Below are 18,259 nucleotides of genomic sequence, written 5' to 3'. Positions count from 1 at the left end.
GCGGGCTGCTGGCCCTAGCGAGTGGCCCGCGGCGGGGTCAGTGCACCGCGGCCTGTGGGTGCCGCTGGGCGCGCAGGGCCGGGACAGGTCTTTGCCAGCCGGCTTTTCTCAGCTGGTAACAGTTTTACGTCTGTGCGTACAAAACCACCCTAATGATACTTTCTCCATAGTCAGAAGCGACTTAAAAGACCCCAGGCCTTTGTGTTTTAACATAAAACAGCCCTTGTCTCTCCTCCGACCAGCGAGGTGGTTTGCTCACTGAATGGGGACACGCCCAGTCGCCGTGCTCGCCTCAAAGGGAAAGGGTCAGAGTCACTGCGCCCTCCTGGGGAGCAGGTTAGCCTTCCGCTCTCTTTTGGGGGGGGTGTGTGAAGGGTGGGCAGGGAGATAATCAGATTATTTATTTATTTTTAAATGGCGGTACTGGGGACTGAGCCCAAGACCTCGTGCGTGCTCAGCACGCTCTGCACTGAGCGGTACCCTCCCCGCCTCCCCTTAGAAGCAGCTTCGCCCGGAAACCCCCTGCTCTGAAAGCTGGTTGGCGGCGAGCCCTGTGGGGGCTGAGATGCGCCCCCCGTGGAAGCCACTGCAGGTGCACACCGGGACACCGAGGAGACTGGCCTCTCCCGGTGGGAGATCAGCAGGACCACGCCCGGGAGCCCTGGCGAGACAGTGAGAGATGCCGGAGCGTGTTCTGGACCAGGCTGTGTAAGTGCGTGGTGCCTCAGGGACCCTGCGCTGGCCGTGCCGTGGCCAGGTGGACACCAGTTTCCACCAGGGGTGGCCAGGCAGGGTGGTATGCACGGCCGGAGCATCCCCCGCCGAGTGGGCGTCTGGAGCTGCAGGGGGGCTCAGCCACGTGCCTTGTGGAGGGAGGTCCCCGGGGCAGCCAGGCGCTTGTGCAGGGAGCTGGGGGCGCAGCGGGAGCACTGCTGACTCTGTGGTGTCGTCACAACTGCCCGAGACTTGGTGGCTCGAACAAGCCGGCTGTGTCCTCTCCCAGGAAGCCTTGAGCCCAGTGTCCGCAGGGCTGCTTCCACCCGGAGGCCCTGCGGGGACCTGTTTCCGGCTTCCTGCAGCTTCAGGCGTGGCCCACACTGCCTGGCCCGTGGCCCCGCCCTCCGTCAGTGCCTCCATTCTGTCCTCACGTCTTTGACCCCCCAGCCTCCCTCTCATCAGGACTCCGGGAGGACACAGGTCCCCCGGATCACCCAGGGTGGGCCCCTCTCAAGATCCGTGGTCACGTCTGCAGAGTCCCCTGTGCATGTAAGGTCACGCCGCAGGTTCTGGGGATCAGGGCCTGGATGTCTCTGGAGGCCATTACTCTCCCCACTGCAAGCCTCACAACAGACCAACTGAAGGGCCTGTAAAGACCGCGGGGCCAGCCTGGCCGCGCCCCTGGTGGTCTTGACCTCACACGTCCCCTCCCAGGGGGCCCAGGGAGGAGGGCTCTGTCTTTGGAGAAAGTGTTCGGCACTGAGGCCCATCGCTGGCCTGGACCCTGCTGTCCCCAGCGCTGTCCGCAGCCATCCCTGGCCGCCGTGAGCCAGGCCCACACCTCCTCACTGGGATCCATGGCCGCCAAGGCAGGTCCTGCCCTCTCTGGGGCCCCACCTCACACCCAGGCCAGCCGCCACTGCTGCTCACACCTCGGGGGTGGCTTTGAGCTGTCACCCTGTGACCCGAGGGAGGGTCTCCACCCGCTGGCCTGGGGGCGGGGGCTGCTCATTGGGGAGGGAGGCCTCCAGGGGGAAGTGACGGCCTCAGCTCATCATGGGAGTCGAATAAAAGCCAGAAAAATCACCTGGTGCCGCCCGGGTCAGAGCATCTGTCACCCCACAGGGCTCCTGAGGGGACCTGCCCGAGAGCCGCTGGCCTCCGACCCACCCTCACTGTCCATGACACCCATCCAGGCGGGGCCTTCGTCCTCTGCCGCGGCCCCCGCTTTGTGCTCTCCCAGGCACCTGCCTCCCCACCGCCCGGCCTGGTGGCTCCCCTGACCCAGACCTGCCTGCGGCCTTTCTCTCGGGGCCTCTCGGCTTAGAAAAGGCCTGGTCCCCTGCCCACAGCCCGGCTCCTCTGAGACACATCCAGGGCCTTGCGGAGAAGCTGTGGAGAACCCAGTAAATGGAGTGACAAACAGTGAGGGCTTTATGAAGAACTTTGTCAACCTAAGTCGTATTCAGAGCAGACAAGACGGTCCAGCACAAGGGTGAGTGGGCTTCCTGAAGTCGTGTCCCAGCAAGTGGAATGGGAAACGTGCCTGCGGGGGGTGTGGGGGGAGGGGCGTGCATGTACAGGATGTGTGTACACGTGTGTGTGTGCATGATGTGACCTTTCAGTATGCAGAACCAGTTTTGCTGTTTTTCATTTCGTGGGATTTTTAAAACCAAAGGCGCAACAAATATTTCTGTTGTGGAACAGAAATATTTCGAGTTTAGAAGATGCACTGGTTTTACTTCTGTTGTGCTAAAACCAGCTTTAAATAAAGGTAAGTATCAAGTAGCACCCACAGTCAGGTTCCACGCTGTAAAACTACGGGCGTCTCTACTCGCACGCACGTGGCCGCACCCCGTTCACTGAAGCCAGCGATGGTTTTCTGGAGAGGGGAGCTGGGCGCGTCCTCTTTCTTCCTTCGGGGTTTGTGTTGTGTGGATGGAGGGGAGGGGAGGGGACACTGAGGACCGAGGTGGCCGGGCCCTCAGTTCCTCGCATGGGAGTGTTCCCAGCAGCCCTACGCACGGCGCTGCCACCAAACTTCGCTTCCGCACCCGGCAGCCAAGTCTGGACCAGTGACGGCAGGGAGAGCCCCAGTGTCCATCAGCACGGGGTCGCTCCGCACCGTGGAATATTACTCGGCCATAAACAGAAATGGAGCCCTGATATGCACCACAGCGCGGAGAACCTGGGGAACATGGTGCTGAGTGGATAAAGCCACTCAGAAAAAGGCCGCTTGTTGAGTGATTCCACTGAGCTGAAATGTTCAGAATTTTGAAGTCAGAGGGACAAGAAGTAGGTCCGTGGTCGCCAGGGGCTGGGCGGATGGGGACGGGGCGTGACGGCCAGTGGGCAGGAGGGGTCCTTCCCAGGTCGTGAATGTCTGAACACGCGATTGCAGTAATGGTTGCACAACTCTGTCAACTGATGAAAAATTGTTAAGTTGTGCACTTGAAATGGGTGAATTTTATGGTCTGTAAGTTATGCCTCTATAAAGCTGTTGGAAACTGAGTAAAAACAGTTAATGGGTTCGAGCTGGCATATTACAGATCTTCCATAAATCACAGCTGAGCAGCAACTGTCTCTTGACAGCACCTCCTCCTTGCGTCCACGCCTTCACCTTGGAGTCTGAGCCAGGCCTGAGGGACCTTGCTCTCTGCTCGTCGCCCCGGAGGGGGCCAGGCTGGCCCGTGAGACCTGAGGGAAGGGCTGCTGGGTCATCGCTTTTGAGAAGGCGTCACCAGGCAAGATGCCCGTCCCCTGCTGCTGGGCGTCTCCACGCCGCCACGTCCAGCCCAGCCACGAGGAAGCCCAGCAGGGGCGTGGCGGGCCCCGGGTTCTGGAGTGTTCTCGTGGAAGCTGGTGTGTGTACGAGAATTCTGCTTACTCACAGTGACAACCATCCTGCCTGCCCGTCTCTGTTCCCTCCCCACCCCCATCCTCGAGCTGCTCTTGGACAGAAGAGAGGGCTGGGCCCACAGCCAGCACTTGAATAACCGCACAGCCGCACGGCCGAGCCAGCCCGGCGGAGCCGGGGCGAGCGGGTGGCGGCAGCAGCACAGACTGCTTCCGGGTTCGGTTATTACCGGGTGTTTCTGAAGGTAGCGGGGTCTCCTTGGGGTCAGGATTGCCCCTGGAGTGGGGCAGGCATGCAGGCGTCATCCCTGATTTTGTGGAGACACGTTAAAGGCCAGCGAGTTCACTGAGGGAGACAGAAGGAGAAACTGCAGGCGTTGTCAGCAAACACACGGCAGAGCGGCGGGTGGTTCACCCAGCCCAGACCGGGGCTCGGGGGTCCCGCCGGCCGGCTGGGCCAGGGGCCTGAGGGCTCGAGGGGACGAGCAGCTCCCTTCCCTTATTCTGCCGCGAATGACAGGTCCGCCTCGACTTCCCCTGGGGCTGCGGGAAACATCGCTGGTCGAAAATGCACAGCAACCCGCCCCTCCCCACCCCTGCAGCTGGAAGACGGACGGGGCAGGTCCTCCTTCACGGCCGCCGGAGTCACTGGCCCTGCCAGCACTTTGATCTGGGACTCTGTCCTCCGGACGGTTGTTGGAAGCCAGTCTGGTCCTTCGTCACGACAGAGCCAGGAAACACACCGTGCAGGGCGTAGTCAGTGGCGAGCCCTGGGCAGGGGGGGGGGTGTTGGGCGGGGTCCTGTCGGGCGGGGCTGCAGAGGCCGGTGTGTCTGGGAGAAGGATGTTCCAGGCCAGGACAGCAGGCGTGGGGGCCCTGGGGGCCAATGTGTGTTTCGTGCACAGAAACCGCAGGCTGTCACAGTCGGGGACGAGGTCGGGGAGCTGCAGGGACAGCAGGGCCTTGAGGGGGAGGCTGTGGGGGTATCGGGCAGAGCATGACCTGCTGGGACCTTGCTATCGTCCTGTTCCTCCCACCCCCTTGTCCCTTGGGCCACACCGCTGACCTTGGCAAAAGAGGACTCTTGGAGGTGGGGCGGCCCCCTCCGGGGGTGTCTGCATGTCTACGTTGTGGGTCTGCACAGTGTAACACACTGGGTGTGTACAGAAGGGAAGCCCAGTTACGTTGCCCGTCTGAGGAGGCTTTTTCTGGGAGAGGAGTTCCAGAACAGTCTAGGACAATCCTTGCCAACACCAAGAGCTTAAAATCCACTGCTGGATGGAGCAAGCAAGGCTGGAGCCAGCAGGACCCCCTTTAGGGGCTGAGGGGCCGACACGGGAGGGGAGGGAGGGGGCGCCCGGCTCATCCACGTGCTCAGGTTCGTGCCTTCGTCCAGGGCAGGACACGTGGGAGGAGAGGGGCCAAGGTGAAACAGGAAGCCAAGGGCAGCGAGCCCCAGTGCAGGGCAGTCAGCCTGCAGCCCAGAGGGGACCCTGCGTGCAGGCAGCTGCCCCCTTGGAGGGCGGGGTCCCAGGTCTCCCAGCCCCCAGCTCTGGAGTGTGCGCGCAGCATCCCAGGAAAGCATGTGGTCTGCAGACGGCAGCCTGCACTCACCCACTCCGAGTTCTGCGATTGGAGGGCCTCCTGCCAGTCTCCAAGCTACATCCATTCCCAGATCCTGCGTCTTTGGATCCTCCTGACTGACCTGTTAGGCAGGACCACCGTATTGCAGGTGGGAAAGGAGGGGCTCAGAGAGAGAGAGTCACGTGGTTGTGAAGTGCGGTCACACATCACAGCCTGGACGGGGGGGGGGGGGGGAGCGCGTGTGCCCAGCTGGGCCACGGGCAAGCTGGGAACCGGCCACACGGCCCTTCTGGTGGACAGCAGAGCGTGGCTTCCCTGCAGCGTGTGGGGAGACCCAAGCCCCAGGCACCAGCCCTTCTGAGTCTGGCCCCCTGACGAGAGGAGGGTCCAGGCAGGCCCGGGAGGGTGGACCTGGCAGGGCTCGCGGCGTCTAGACTCCCGCCGCGGCGTTGGTTCAGAGGTGACGCTTTCCTCTGAATACGCTCTTCCCTATGGAGAGAGGACCAGAAGGGCCCAGGGCACGGCTGAGAGGTTGTTAAAAAGCTCGCAGTAAGTGCTGTGTGCAACACAGCGTTCGCACCCGCGAGTTAGCGCTCTGGTACTTCCACAGAGAGCGGAGGGTGCCTATTTAGCCGGCTGTAAAGAGCACGCAATTACTGTGTTTGAGGTTCCTGGAGGGGGCCACCCACAAGTGGGCGCTCACTTGAACCCGCTCTGGAGCCATCCGCCCAGACTGCCTAATCCCTTTGGAAAGGGGAGGCTTGATCGCCTGTCTGTGGCAGGTGAGGGCACCTAGTCTCTGTTTTGCTGCATCTGTGGCATCTCCTTTGTGGCCCTCTGCCGCCCCAGTGGGTGGACCCTCTCCCCTGGCCCCGACCGCAGAGGGGCCGTCCTGTGGGTGGCAGCAGCCTGGGAGGTGAAGCCCGCCCCCGACCCCCGGACCCGGGTCTGACTCCCCGATGTGCACGCCCGCCCCCGCCTCGCATCCCCGCCACACACCTGCTCTGCCCTGCCTGAGCTGCAGCCCACGGAGGGCCCCCTGGGTCCTGGGGAGACCCCAACCCTCTCCGTCTAGACTGTAGGAAGGTTGGATTTAAGTCTCCAGGTTTCCTTCTGGATCTCTGTGCTGTGGAGTCGCCCTAATGAGGGGCCTGGGAAGGTACAGGGCAGATAGCCCCCGCCTCCTGCTGCCAAGTCTGATGCTGGGGAAGCAGGTGGGCACCCCGCCATCCAGCCCTTCCCCCCTGTCTCCCAGCCTGTGCACCTGGCACCTCCCCACGCACTGGCGCCTGTGATGAGGCTACAATTACAGGGCAGCTGCCCCCCGAGCCTCAGGCCCCCCTGCTCCCCTCCCTCCCCTCTTTCTCTGGCCCTGTCACCTTCTAGCTCCCAGGGTCTGTTTATTGTGTATTCCTGTTCCTTCTCGAACCTTCCCATGAGCTCCCCAGAGAGACCCAACCAGCAAGACAGAGAGCGTATCTTAAGCTTTAAGGATTGTGGGGCCATCAAGACTGAAGTCCAGGGGACGCAGCTGTCTGGAAATTTAGGCAGGACTTGACACTGCAGCTGCAAGGCAGAATTCCTCTTCCTCCAGGAAACCGGGTTTTTCTCTTAAGGCCCTCCACTGATTGGGTGAGGCCCACCTGCACTGTCGAGGGCGACCTTGACTCCAAGGTGCTGATGGTCGGCGCTCTCAGCTGCCACGTGCCATCACAGCAGTGTCTGGGTCAGTACGTGACTGAACCGTGGGGAACAGCCCTTCTGCTCGGACCATCCCAGGTCGTTCTGTTATGTGCAAACGGAAGTCTCATCTGATAAACACCGTGGAACATAAAGTCTTGAAATTGCTTCAGGCGACGTTCGTATGTTATTAAAACAAAAACAGAAGGGCTTCCTTCCCTTCTGGTTATTAACTTTTCCACAAATCCAACACTCAAAAATGTTGACTACAGGGACTGGCACAGAGGGTGGTCACTAGCAGAATCAAGCAGGGATGACTCAGGCCACGGGAGAAGAGACGGAGTTCTGTCCTGTGACAGCACGCGGGCCTGCCAGGCGTCCGCGAGAGAAACCCTGGTGATCACGAAGTGGGAGGAGAGCCGAGCCGTGCCGGTGTGTGTCTGAGCCAGAACGACTTAAAGCAGAATTCCTAGGGCCCACCTGCCTCCTCTCTCCTGCACCTTCCGCCTACCTGACAGTCTACAGGCTCCCTGGGCCCGGGCCCTGCTGCCGCCTGCGTCGGCCGTCCTTGTTCTGAAGGCCATGGCCCTCGGTGCTGGAGCCCCTGCGAAATGCTGTCCGGGCAACGCCTGCTCTGCAGGTCGGCTTGGATCTGACACGTCCGTGCCACGACGTGGAACAGTCACCTTGGACAGTGAGCGGTTTAATACACAACGTGATGCATTTGGTTTCGTCCTGGCCAAACTGTTTTTTTCCCAGGAACAGAAAAGACGATTGGGAAAGCGGAATAATAACTGAAGGTGTGTTTCACGTGGAGACAGTACAGAGGGGCGCTCTAACCCCGTGTTTCCAGCACCGACGTCTGTGATAATTCCAGGCTAAGAGCCCTGTTGGGTCAGAGACTGTGCACCTGAGACTGAAGGGGCGTCTCCTCGGCCACGTGCCATGTGGGACGGGGACGTCGCTGAAGACGTGAAGCATATTTATTTTATAAGCAACCGTCGAACATACAGGTGCTACTGCCTTCGTCAAACAGGAAATGGAAACTTAACAAAGTCTGTCCACTCTGATGTGTTCCGGATCAAAAACATCCGTCCTGGAGACCCTGAGTCAGCAGAGGCTGGGCTGGGGCTGGGGTGCAGCCAGGCGCTGTGAGTGCCCCGGCAGAAGCCGCCTGTGAGTGCCAGGGACAAGTCCCCGAGTGTCACCTCGCCTTGTCGGCTCTGCTTTATTTAAATGCAGTGGTGTGGGGGGAGGGTGGAGCTCGGTGGGAGAGCGCAGGCTTAGCAGCGCAAGGTCCTGGGTCCAATCCCTCAGTGCCTCTGTTACAATAAATAAATAGAAACCTAATTACCCCCCACCAAAATAAAAAAAATAAAAAATAAATTTAAAAATAAATAAATGTAATGGTCTCGGACACTGGATAATATCTGTAGTGAACACATCGCCACCTGCTCCTCCACAAGGAGGTGGCGCTATTCGCCCACGGTCTTTCCTCCCAGCCGTCAGGTGACACCTCAGCTCCCTCTCCGGCCCCCCGCCGTCCTCGCCGGCCCAGCACCCCTCTGGCACGGCTCAGCGCCACGCAGCGCTCTGTCTGCGGCGTCAGCCCTTCCCCCTCCCGCGGACCTGCCGGGTCCTCAGGCACGTTTGGCAGCATTGTGGGTTCTAGGTCCTGTTTCAGCCGTAACTGCAGGCGGTTCGTTCATGAACAAACTCCCGGAGCACTGACTGTATGGGGACCCCAGGTGGAGGCTGCTTGCTTTGCCCCGGGTCCTGAGTCGGCTCCAGCCTGGTCACAGGCCTCCCTTCGCGTCCTGAGCGGGCGGGTGTCTGCAGGCTCCCCGAGCTCTGCTCAGGGCTGGCGAGCGGAGGGGAGTCCCCGGCCAGGCCCAGCGCAGCCCTGATTCCATCCTTGTTGGCCTGGCCTCCCCATCATACCGAACAGAGCCCACGGTGGCCGGGATACAAGAACAGCTCCCTCCCCTGGACCCCACCCCTGACCTCCGGCTGTGGTCCCCCAGTTCCCCAAGGTGCAGACCCTGCTCCTGTTTGAGTGGTCCTGGCCCGGGGAAGATGAGAGCTTGTCCCCTGGTGTCCACTGTGGGCACCCCTGCGGGAGGCCTGGCCCCAGCCCCAGCCCGTGTCCCCCGCGACCATGGCTGGCAAAGCAGGAAGATGGTTTGGACTGGAGTAAGCTCCAGGCAGGCCCCGCCCGCAGGCACTGCGGCGTGATTCATCTAAGCAGGTCCTTGAGGTGCTGACTGAGACCCCACTCAGAAGGGTGGGCACCCAAATACGTGCTCTCCCACTCCTGCTCGGGGAAGGGAAGCGGAGGGGCGGCGCCGTGGGGCCGGATTCCCCCGGGGAGAGCTCACACGACGAGTGCTTGAGGGATGGACTTTCGACCCCGTGTTTGGGGTTTTCTCATGAGAGGCTCGGGGCCAGGAGGACCAGGCCAGTGTGAGGCTGGACCAGACAGCAGTGGGGTCCCACAGACGCCATGGGACGGCTCCAGGGTCGTCACTATAAACGGGGCCCCAGGAAGCCAGGACCAGCCGGACCTTGGGGCAGGGCAGGAACAGCCGCGCTCTGCTCTCGGCCCGAATCTCAGAGCCGGAGTCCAGCTTGTTCTTGCTCCCTGGCCAGTCTGGCGTCCCACCGATACGCGCCGCTCCCCCAGGGCTTTGCAGGGGTCCTGATAAACTTCTCTTAGTTTCCAGGCGTGACTGCTGTCCTGTTCGTGTCCGTTGCGCTCATCAGGCTGTCACTCCATGCACATTCTATTTTTCAAGCGTGCAGTTCAGCGGTTCTCAGTGCGTGTGCGGGTCGAGACAGCCGTGGCCACAGTCAACGTTAGAGCATTTCGTCACCGCAGAGGGAAGCCCCAAACCCTGAGCCGTCATCCCCCCGCCCTCCCACCCTCTGCGCACCTCGGGGAGTGCTGGGGTGGGCGTATGGCACAGGCTTCTGCGCGGACGGCTGTCTTCTTTCTCCCTGGTTGCTTCCCAGGAGCGGCGTTGTGGGTCACATGGTAACTGGGTGACTGCGGAAGTGCCAGGCCGATTCTAAAGCGGCTGCGCCGTGAGCATCCCCACCAGCAGGGCACAAAGCTGCCACCTTCCCTCGTCCTCACCGGGACGCACTCCTTCACAATCTTTTTTATTTGTATAAGCTCAGTAGTGGTGGCCCTTCTTTTTCATCCCCGAGGCTCGCGGCTGGAGCCATGCTCCCTTGTCTTGGTCCGTTCGGCTGAAGGCAGGCTGCTTCTGCGAACCTTTCTAAGGAACCCAGTTTTGGTTTCGTTGATGATCTTCTATTACCTTCCTAGTCTCTGTTTCCTTAATTTCCGGACTAATTTACATTGTTTCCTTCGTCTGCTGCCTTTAGTTTAGTAGATTTCCTTTTTCCAGTGTCTTAAGGTGGAGGATTAGAAAGACTGGAGCTATTCCTTCCTTTTGACATTATCACAGACAGCAACACACTGCCGTCCAGGAGCTGCTTTAGGGGCCCCCATACGTTCCAGTATGTTGTGTCTTCATTTTTGTTTTTCTCAAAGGATTTTGAAACGTCCCTCTTCACTTCTCCTTCGACCCATTTAATTTCCACGTATTTGCAGGATTCCCAGTTTTCCTTCTGGCGTTGACTCCCATTGCACCAGTCACAGAATATGGGCTTTCTGTCCTGTCACATACACTGAGGCTTCTTTATTTTTACTGTCTGAGCAGACGCTGTCTCAGAGAGCGTCCCACGTGCCCCCGCGACGCAGGTCTGCCCTCTGCCGTCGGGGGAGGTGTCCTGCAGGGCTCTGCTCTCGTGCGGTCTAAGTCTTCTGTGTCCCTGTCCGCCTGGCTGTCGCATCAGCTCTTGAAAGCGGGGGCGCTGGGTGCCCCGCTCTCCACTCTGAAGTGTCCATTTCACGCTCCGTCTCTGTCGGTTTCCACTGGAAGTTTAGTGTCTGTTGTTAGGTGTGTGTGAGTGCTGCCTCTTCCTGGGGGATGGCCCCTTTATTGTTACGAAGGGCCCTGTTCGTCCTGAGCCATACTTCTGTTCCAAAGCCCGTTTAGTTTGTTGCTAACGTGGCTTCTCCGGCTGCGCGGCTGCTGTTCGCCTGGGGCGTCTTCCCCGGCATTTCTCTCCCACTCGTGTGCGCAGGCAGGGGCGGCATCGCCCCGTCCCAGGTGCCATCACCGGGGCTTAGAGGGAGGCACATGCCTTGAGCCCCAGCCTTGCCCCCCGGTGGTCCTGCCCGGCTCCCAGTCCACACTCCACAAGTCTCCGCATTCACAGGAGAGTCTCTGCTCACCGCGTGGGGCGCCGCCTGTAAGCCTGGGCCCCCTTGCCCACATTCTGTTTGGTTTCCACCCTGCTGCATGGACAAGGCGTTGTCGCCTCGCTTTCAGGAGCACAAGAGATTCTGCAGCCAGTGGGCAGTGGGGCCCGGATCAGGGCCAGCGTCACCTGACTCCTGGGCCACCAGCTCATCACCAACCCGGTGCTGCCCGGCCGAGCCGGGCTCTCCCTAGGGCAACACGGTGCACAGCACTGACGTTTGTCCACGGCAGAGCCCCTGTGGGTGGAGTCGAGCCGCCCAGGCGCCTGTCTCTGCCCGGAGGCTCCACGTGGCAGTGACTTGGCCCCTAGCCTTTGGCGTCTCCTCCCCTTCTTGGGAAGGGTGCAGGTAGGGGCAGCAGGAGGCAGTGGAGGACAACTCCCAGGGTCACAGGTGCCCCTCCTGGCCTCCACCTGGCGGCTGGAGCTATTGACATGGCAATGCCATCTGCAGGGGCTGGGGCTTCAGAGGCAAGCAGGACTGGACACAGGGCACTGCCCACGGCTGCTGCACCTGCATTTCAGGCACCATCACCCCAGGCACCTGAGTCCAGATGCAGCGATTCTGAAGCAGTTTTCTCCCCATTTGATGGTGAAGTGAGGCTCCTTCTCCTCCACCCCCTCCACTCACGGCCGGCCACTCTCCTGGGTGCTGAGCTCAGCGGGAAGGAGGGGGCCGTCTGCTCTGTGGCTGTTAAATGCTTCTGCTTAGCATGGTTGGGTGTTCACAGCCTGGCTGGGCGGTGGGTGGATAAGCATGGGAGAAATTACCTTGTAGAATCTTCAGCAGGCGAGCCCACCCCTCGGTCCTAATGTGCACACCAGAGGCGGGTTCTCCAACTTGTACGTCCACCGACGGGGACCACGAGCCTCCTGCCTCGTCCCCAGTGTGGCCACCACCTCCCGTGGCCGGGGACCCCTGGGTTCTGGGCACAGCTCGGAGGAGGGTGGGGGCCAAGCCCCGGGCAGGCACCCTGTCCAGGCGCCCCGAGCTGGGGGCATGTTGGGCGGGGGTGCTCGTCTCGCCCCCGACTCCCTGGTCACATGAGCTGTGCCTCCCGGAACAGCTGGAGGGCTGGGAGCTGCGTATCAGCCTTCCTCTGGTCAAGGCAGACTTAGAACACGCTCAAGTGGAGGAGGGTGCCCGCTGTGTGTGGATCCAAACACTTGTAGACGTACTTCCTTTCCAATTCTGAAGCACTTCACACGCACAAGCCCACCACCCAGATCAGCCAGCTGTGTACTGGAGGGAACACCTCAGCTGCCCTGTGCCGAGAGGCGGCCCGGCATTCTTGGGGCCTCAGGGGGACCAGTGACGGGGTGACGAAGGGAACGTCCCCTCCCAGCTGGAGTCAGGGCCCTCCAGGGCCGGGCAGCCAGTGGGACGTCGGGAACGCAGCTCTGCATGTTCCCGCCTCCGGGTCCGAGGCTTCAGAGGTGCCCAGTGCCTGTCTCCCCTCCGTCTCTGCCGTTTGCTGCCCTCGGGACTCTTCGGGGAGTCGTGCTGGCATTTGCTCCAGGACGTTCATTGGGAGGGAAGCACTTACACAGCAGGGCTGGATTTAGGGAGATCAGACTCCACTGGGTTATGATTAATGGGGATAAATCTGCCCAAGAGAAGCTAAATTTAACAAAAGTTTTAGCCCCCCGCTTCCGCACTGCACCCTCAGCCACAGGCAGACGGCGTGTGTTTCCGTTGGCCAGGGCCCAGAGGTGGAAAACAATCCCCAGAAATCTGAAAAATGTTGAACAAGAAAAGAAAATGTTCAATCGACCAAAACAGAGATACAATCTCATCCCCGTGGGTGTTGGCACGGCTGGGTCTGGGGGAGGGAGACTGCGGGGAGAGATGCGCACTGAACACGCGGCCAGAGCGAGTGCGCCAGCCACAGAACCCACCCCCAGGGGGCCCCACAGGGCAGCCCCGCACCCCCCCCCCCCCCGCGCTGCGAGACAGAGCCCGCCGAAGTGGGCGGGGCTTTCCGGGCGCCACCCCCGGGCCGGACGCCCCCTCGGCTGTGGGCGCAGCGGGCACCACCGGTCCCGGTGACCAGAGGAGGCCCACCGCGCTTCGCGCTGGCCGGCTCCTCTCCTGCCCAGCTCGGGAAGCTCTGCGTTTTGGAAATGCGTCTGTGCTGTCGTTTACTCCAGGGCCTCTGAGCCGGGTTCTGGGGCTCAGGCCCTTCTGGCGTCGCTCTCAGGGCTCGCGTCCCCTGCAGCCCCTTTGCACGCTGCCGAGCGCTCTGCACACGAGAGGCTCGGCTTTTCTGAACCCTGGTCGTGAGCTCGGGGTCCACGCCAAGACCGCGTGCCGGCCGGGCGGCCGGATGCGCTCCTCCACGCGGTGCTGGGCGCCGGAGCCGCGTGGGCAGCAGGAAGGGTGGCGGGGGGACACGGTGGCCTCGACCAGTCACCGCCCTTCCTGGGCACCTCGCCACCGGCTCTGATGCTGTGCCTCCCGGGGGCCTGGGGGAGGGCACTCGGAGGACCCCTTGCTGGTGGGGTGGGGACCACCTCCGAGGGTGCCCGGCGGGGCTGTTGCCCTTCTCACAGAAGGGCACGTGGTGAAGTCCCTGGCAGTCCCAACCCTAAGGCGCTGAAGGGGGCCAGCTTTGGTAGGATTTGGGTTTTGGGTCCAGGGCAAGGCTTGTAAAGCTCTATTGTTCCTCCAAGACCCTGTGCCAGGGGCTTGCGGCCAGGCGGGAGTTGGGGGTCTGACCAGGAGGGGGACTCAACCCTGGGGCCCCCCGGGCAGGGGCAGGGGCAGCAGACGGTCTGGCGCACGTGCACCCTCGGAGACTCCCAGGGGTTCCCGCGCTCGCGGGGAACGACCACGCCCCCCCCAGAGAGGGAGGGAAGGACCCAACAGGAGGGGTCTCTCCACTGGCTAGCTGTTCCTGTGCTGGCCCTCCCCCCACGAGCTGCCCGAGGGTTCTGAACGAGAACGCAGCTCAGTTACCTTTCTTTTATCTTACAGAAAACTTACTCTTACAAAACTACAGTAAACAGTATTCTAAGGTGGCCCTGAGATTTCCACCCTGTGGGTACCTTCCTTGAAGACTGTCCCCTGTGGGTCGGCGCGTGGGCAGCGTCTGTGACCACCTGGGGGATGAAGCGGACTTTGCAGATGTAACTCCGGTCACCGTCAGTGGGATACAAAGGGGGATTGTTGGGGTGGCCTGGCCTGCTTACCCGGGAATTTTTAGTCTGGATACAGAGGCCAGAGACAGGAGACGTGTTTTCGTGTCCTGCGTCCACAGGGCAGCTACAGGAGCCCATAAAATCCAAGACGAGCCTCAGCAGAAGCTAGCAGGGACATGGGGACCTTGGCCACAGACTTGAGGAAGTGACTTCAGCCAGTGTCCCACATGAGCTAGGCAGAGGGTTCTGCAGAATCTCCAGAGGGCGGGAGTGCCCTGCCGCACGTCGGTTGGTCTGTGTTGACTCCAAGCAGAGGACCCGGCCTCACAGTGCTGCACCCCGCCCCCTGGGCCCAGGGCTGATAAAGTGTTGCGGAAAAATGTGTTACAGCTTGGCGTTACAGCTCAGTTGTGACAGCAACCTGGATGTGGGTGAGAAACAAAGCAGCACACGGAGAGTTGGAGAACTCACGTTCATTACGCCAACAAGCCCGAACAAGTTAACACTTCAAGCTCTGAACCCTGTCTGTACGGTTATATGGGCCTTTTATAGGCTGCGGGTTTTACACTTTGCAACATCATATGCAAATAAAGTACAACAGAAGTTGACCGACCAGGAACAAGCTTTGTAGAAATAGACCAATCAGGAGTGAGCTCCTTGCAAATGAAGAACTACAAATGGACCAATCAGAAGTTAGGGAAGTGGACCAATCAGAAGGGAGAGTAATAACCAATCAGAAGTGAGCTCAGGGAACCAATAGAATTCTAGGTGTAAGTTAGCCGCTTTAGAGGCAAAAAGTGAGATAGAGCCTCTGGGCCAGGGAACCGGGCGGTGCTGGGAGGAGAGCAGCGGCCCTGCCTGGGGGTCCTGCCGGTCTTTTTATGGGCTTCCCGCCTCAAAAGGAGTGCTGACTAGGCAGCTCGCCTGTGGTCACTGGTGCCACGGTGGCAGACAACTGACTGCTCAAACAGCAGTGCGCTTCGAGGGCATGAAGATCAGCAAATCCAAGCACTGCTTACAACAGCCAAGACATGGAAGCACCTAAATGCCCATCGACAGATGACTGGATGAAGCAGCTGTGGTGTGTTTATACGATGGGATACTTCTCAGCCGTAAGAAAGACTGAAATCATGCCATTTGCAGCAACATGGATGGACCTGGAGATGGTCATCCTAAGTGAAGGAAGCCAGAAAGAGAAAGAAAAATACCATATGTCACTTACATGTAGAACCTAATAAAAATTACATAGGCAAACTTTTTACAAAACAGAAACAAAATCACAGACATAGAAAACAAACTAATGGTTACCAAGGGGGAAAGGGGATAGGAAGGGTAAATTGGGAGTTCAAGATTTATAGACACAAACTAACGCATATAAAACAGACAAAAGGGGAGCTCAGTGGTGAAGTGCGTGCGGAGCACGCATGAGGTCCTGGGCTCAGTTCCTGGTATCTCTATTAAATTAAAACAAACAAAAACCCCCAAAACCTAATTGTTTCCCCCTATAAAAAATAAAAACATAAGTAAAATAAAATAAAATAAGATAAAAAAGATGAACAGGGTCCTGCTGTACAGCACAGGGAACCACATTCAATACCTTGTAATGATTTATAATGAAAAGGAATACATGCATGCTGTGTAAATGCATCAGTGTGCTGCACACCAGAAGGTAACACACTGTAAACTGACTACATTTCAATAAGTAAATAAAATATTTTTCTAAAAAAAATTAAAGAAAACCAGCAAATCCTGGTGCCAAAAGAAGAAAACAAGCAGCACTGCCACCAGGTCGGTCAGACACGACTGCGGGAGTGCCTTGCCTAGCGGCCCTCAGACGGCTTGTGCTCCTCCCTCCCTCCCTCCCTCCGCCTGTACACGTAACAGCTTTACTGAGCTATAGTTGACATGCAGGAAACTGCAGATTTTAAACTGTATCGTTTGGTAAGTTTGACGTGTATTTGCAACCATGAGCCCTTCATCACAGCCTGGACCCTGAAGTACCCACCACCCTCCGGAAGTGTCCTCATGCTCCTTTGAGGCCCCTCCCTGCCCCGCCCGTCCCCGCCACCCCCGCCACCACACGCTACCCCAGAGGTTTGCGTCGACGGAGTCGTGCAGCGTGTGTGTCTCTCTTTGCGTATTTTTGTTCTTTTTAAATCTGTGTTTCCTTCGGGTGGCTTCTGTCACTGTCTTCAAGTTCAGTGGTCTTTTCATCTTCAATGTCAAACCTTCCGCCAGCCCCGTCCAGCCTGCTGTGCAGTTTTTGTCTCTGTAACTCTGGTTTGGGTGCTTCTGACGCCTCCGATGCTCTATTGGACAAGTACGCCTCACTCTGGCTCCTTGAGCACATGGCGTACAGGAGCAACGTCTTCCTCAGTGTCTGGTCGACTAACGCCGCCATAGCGTCACTGCCCCGTCAGTTTCCGTGGACTTTCCTTGTTGTGACGGGTCACATTCCCCTCCTTCGTGGCGTGCCTGGTGATTTTTGGTTGGATCCAGACATGGTGAACTTAACTCGGTCGCTGGGTGTTTTTGCATCTGTGTGAACATTGTTTCCGTCAGATGCACGCCCTGGTCAGGACTCTACCAAATACGCGAGGGAGAATGCCTTCCATAGGATCTGGTGCTTTGTCTCCGTGCAGCCGTCCTCTCCTGTAGCTGTCCCATGAGCTCCAGTCCCTAACCTCCCCAGACTTCAAGCTGGGGGGTCCCATGAGCTCCACCTGGGACCCCTCCACAATCTACACTCTCTGGTGGTAAGCGGCGGCATTGGTGGGGCTCAGCTGGGTTTTGTTTCTGTTTCTCAAGCGTAATATCATTTCCTCAACTCCAGAGTCTCAAAAAAAGTCCCTTCCTGTGCTTTGTCCAGGTTTTAGTTAGACAGGACCCTAGTTCCCCTCATTCCGTCTCAACCAGAGCAGAAATACTGATATGTATTCTGGAAAAGAGAGAACTATGCCAGATTTAGTGTTTTGAAACCTGATCACTATGCCTGGAAATTGAAGTTTACCCCTAAAAGGGTTGTAAGGTTAAGTTGAGATTCCTGTGGTCGCCACAAAGCCCTGCACATCAGCAGAGGCCAGGAGTGAGGCAGGACTGTGCCCACGCTGCATGTGAGATCCCAGGTGTCCGAGGGAGAGCCCAGGTGTCTGGGGGAGAGCCCAGGTGTCTGGGGGAGAGCCCAGGTATACAGGGGAGAGCCCAGGTGTCCGAGGGAGAGCCCAGGTGTCTGGGGGAGAGCCCAGGTATACAGGGGAGAGCCCAGGTGTCCGGGGGAGAGCCCAGGTATCTGGGGGAGAGCCGAGGTGTCCGGGGGAGAGCCCAGGTATACAGGGGAGAGCCCAGGTGTCCGGGGGAGAGCCCAGGTATACAGGGGAGAGCCCAGGTGTCCGGGGGAGAGCCCAGGTATACAGGGGAGAGCCCAGGTGTCCGGGGGAGAGCCCAGGTGGCTTCCAGGTGACTGAGTGAGTTCCTTATGGAGGCTCAGGGCAGGCTGATATGGAGGGAGCGCAGCCTGAGTTTTATCTGTGACAGCGGAGACGCCCCCCAGTGGATTCTGTCTCCATTACTGCTTACATTTCCTCTCACATTTATTCCTAGAGCTGAGCTCTGAAATGTTTTCCAAGTTCCAGAAAGACTCTCCTGCAGCTCCGATTAGAACTGCACGTGACAGTGACACCACGTCTCCCTTCTCACTCACACAGAGCCCAAAATGCCCCTCCACCCCTCTTTCTCTCAGCCCCTGAGCTGTTAAGCAGTCAGCACCACAGAGGCCCAGCCCCCACAACTGTGCACCCACTGACGTGCAGATTCTCCTCTTCAAGGGATGACCAGAGCCCCAGACCTGCCCCCAACCCCGACACCGGTCCGCGCACGCCAGGACCCTGCTTCTGAGCGAGTGACACTCAGCCCTCCAGGAAGGAGCCTGTGCCCCGAACACTTTGAAGCA

This window comes from Vicugna pacos, chromosome 5 (genome assembly GCF_048564905.1).
Source record: "Vicugna pacos chromosome 5, VicPac4, whole genome shotgun sequence".
Lineage (NCBI taxonomy): Eukaryota > Metazoa > Chordata > Mammalia > Artiodactyla > Camelidae > Vicugna > Vicugna pacos.
The sequence above is the reverse complement of the archived record's forward strand: the minus strand, read 5'-3'. Positions refer to the sequence as shown.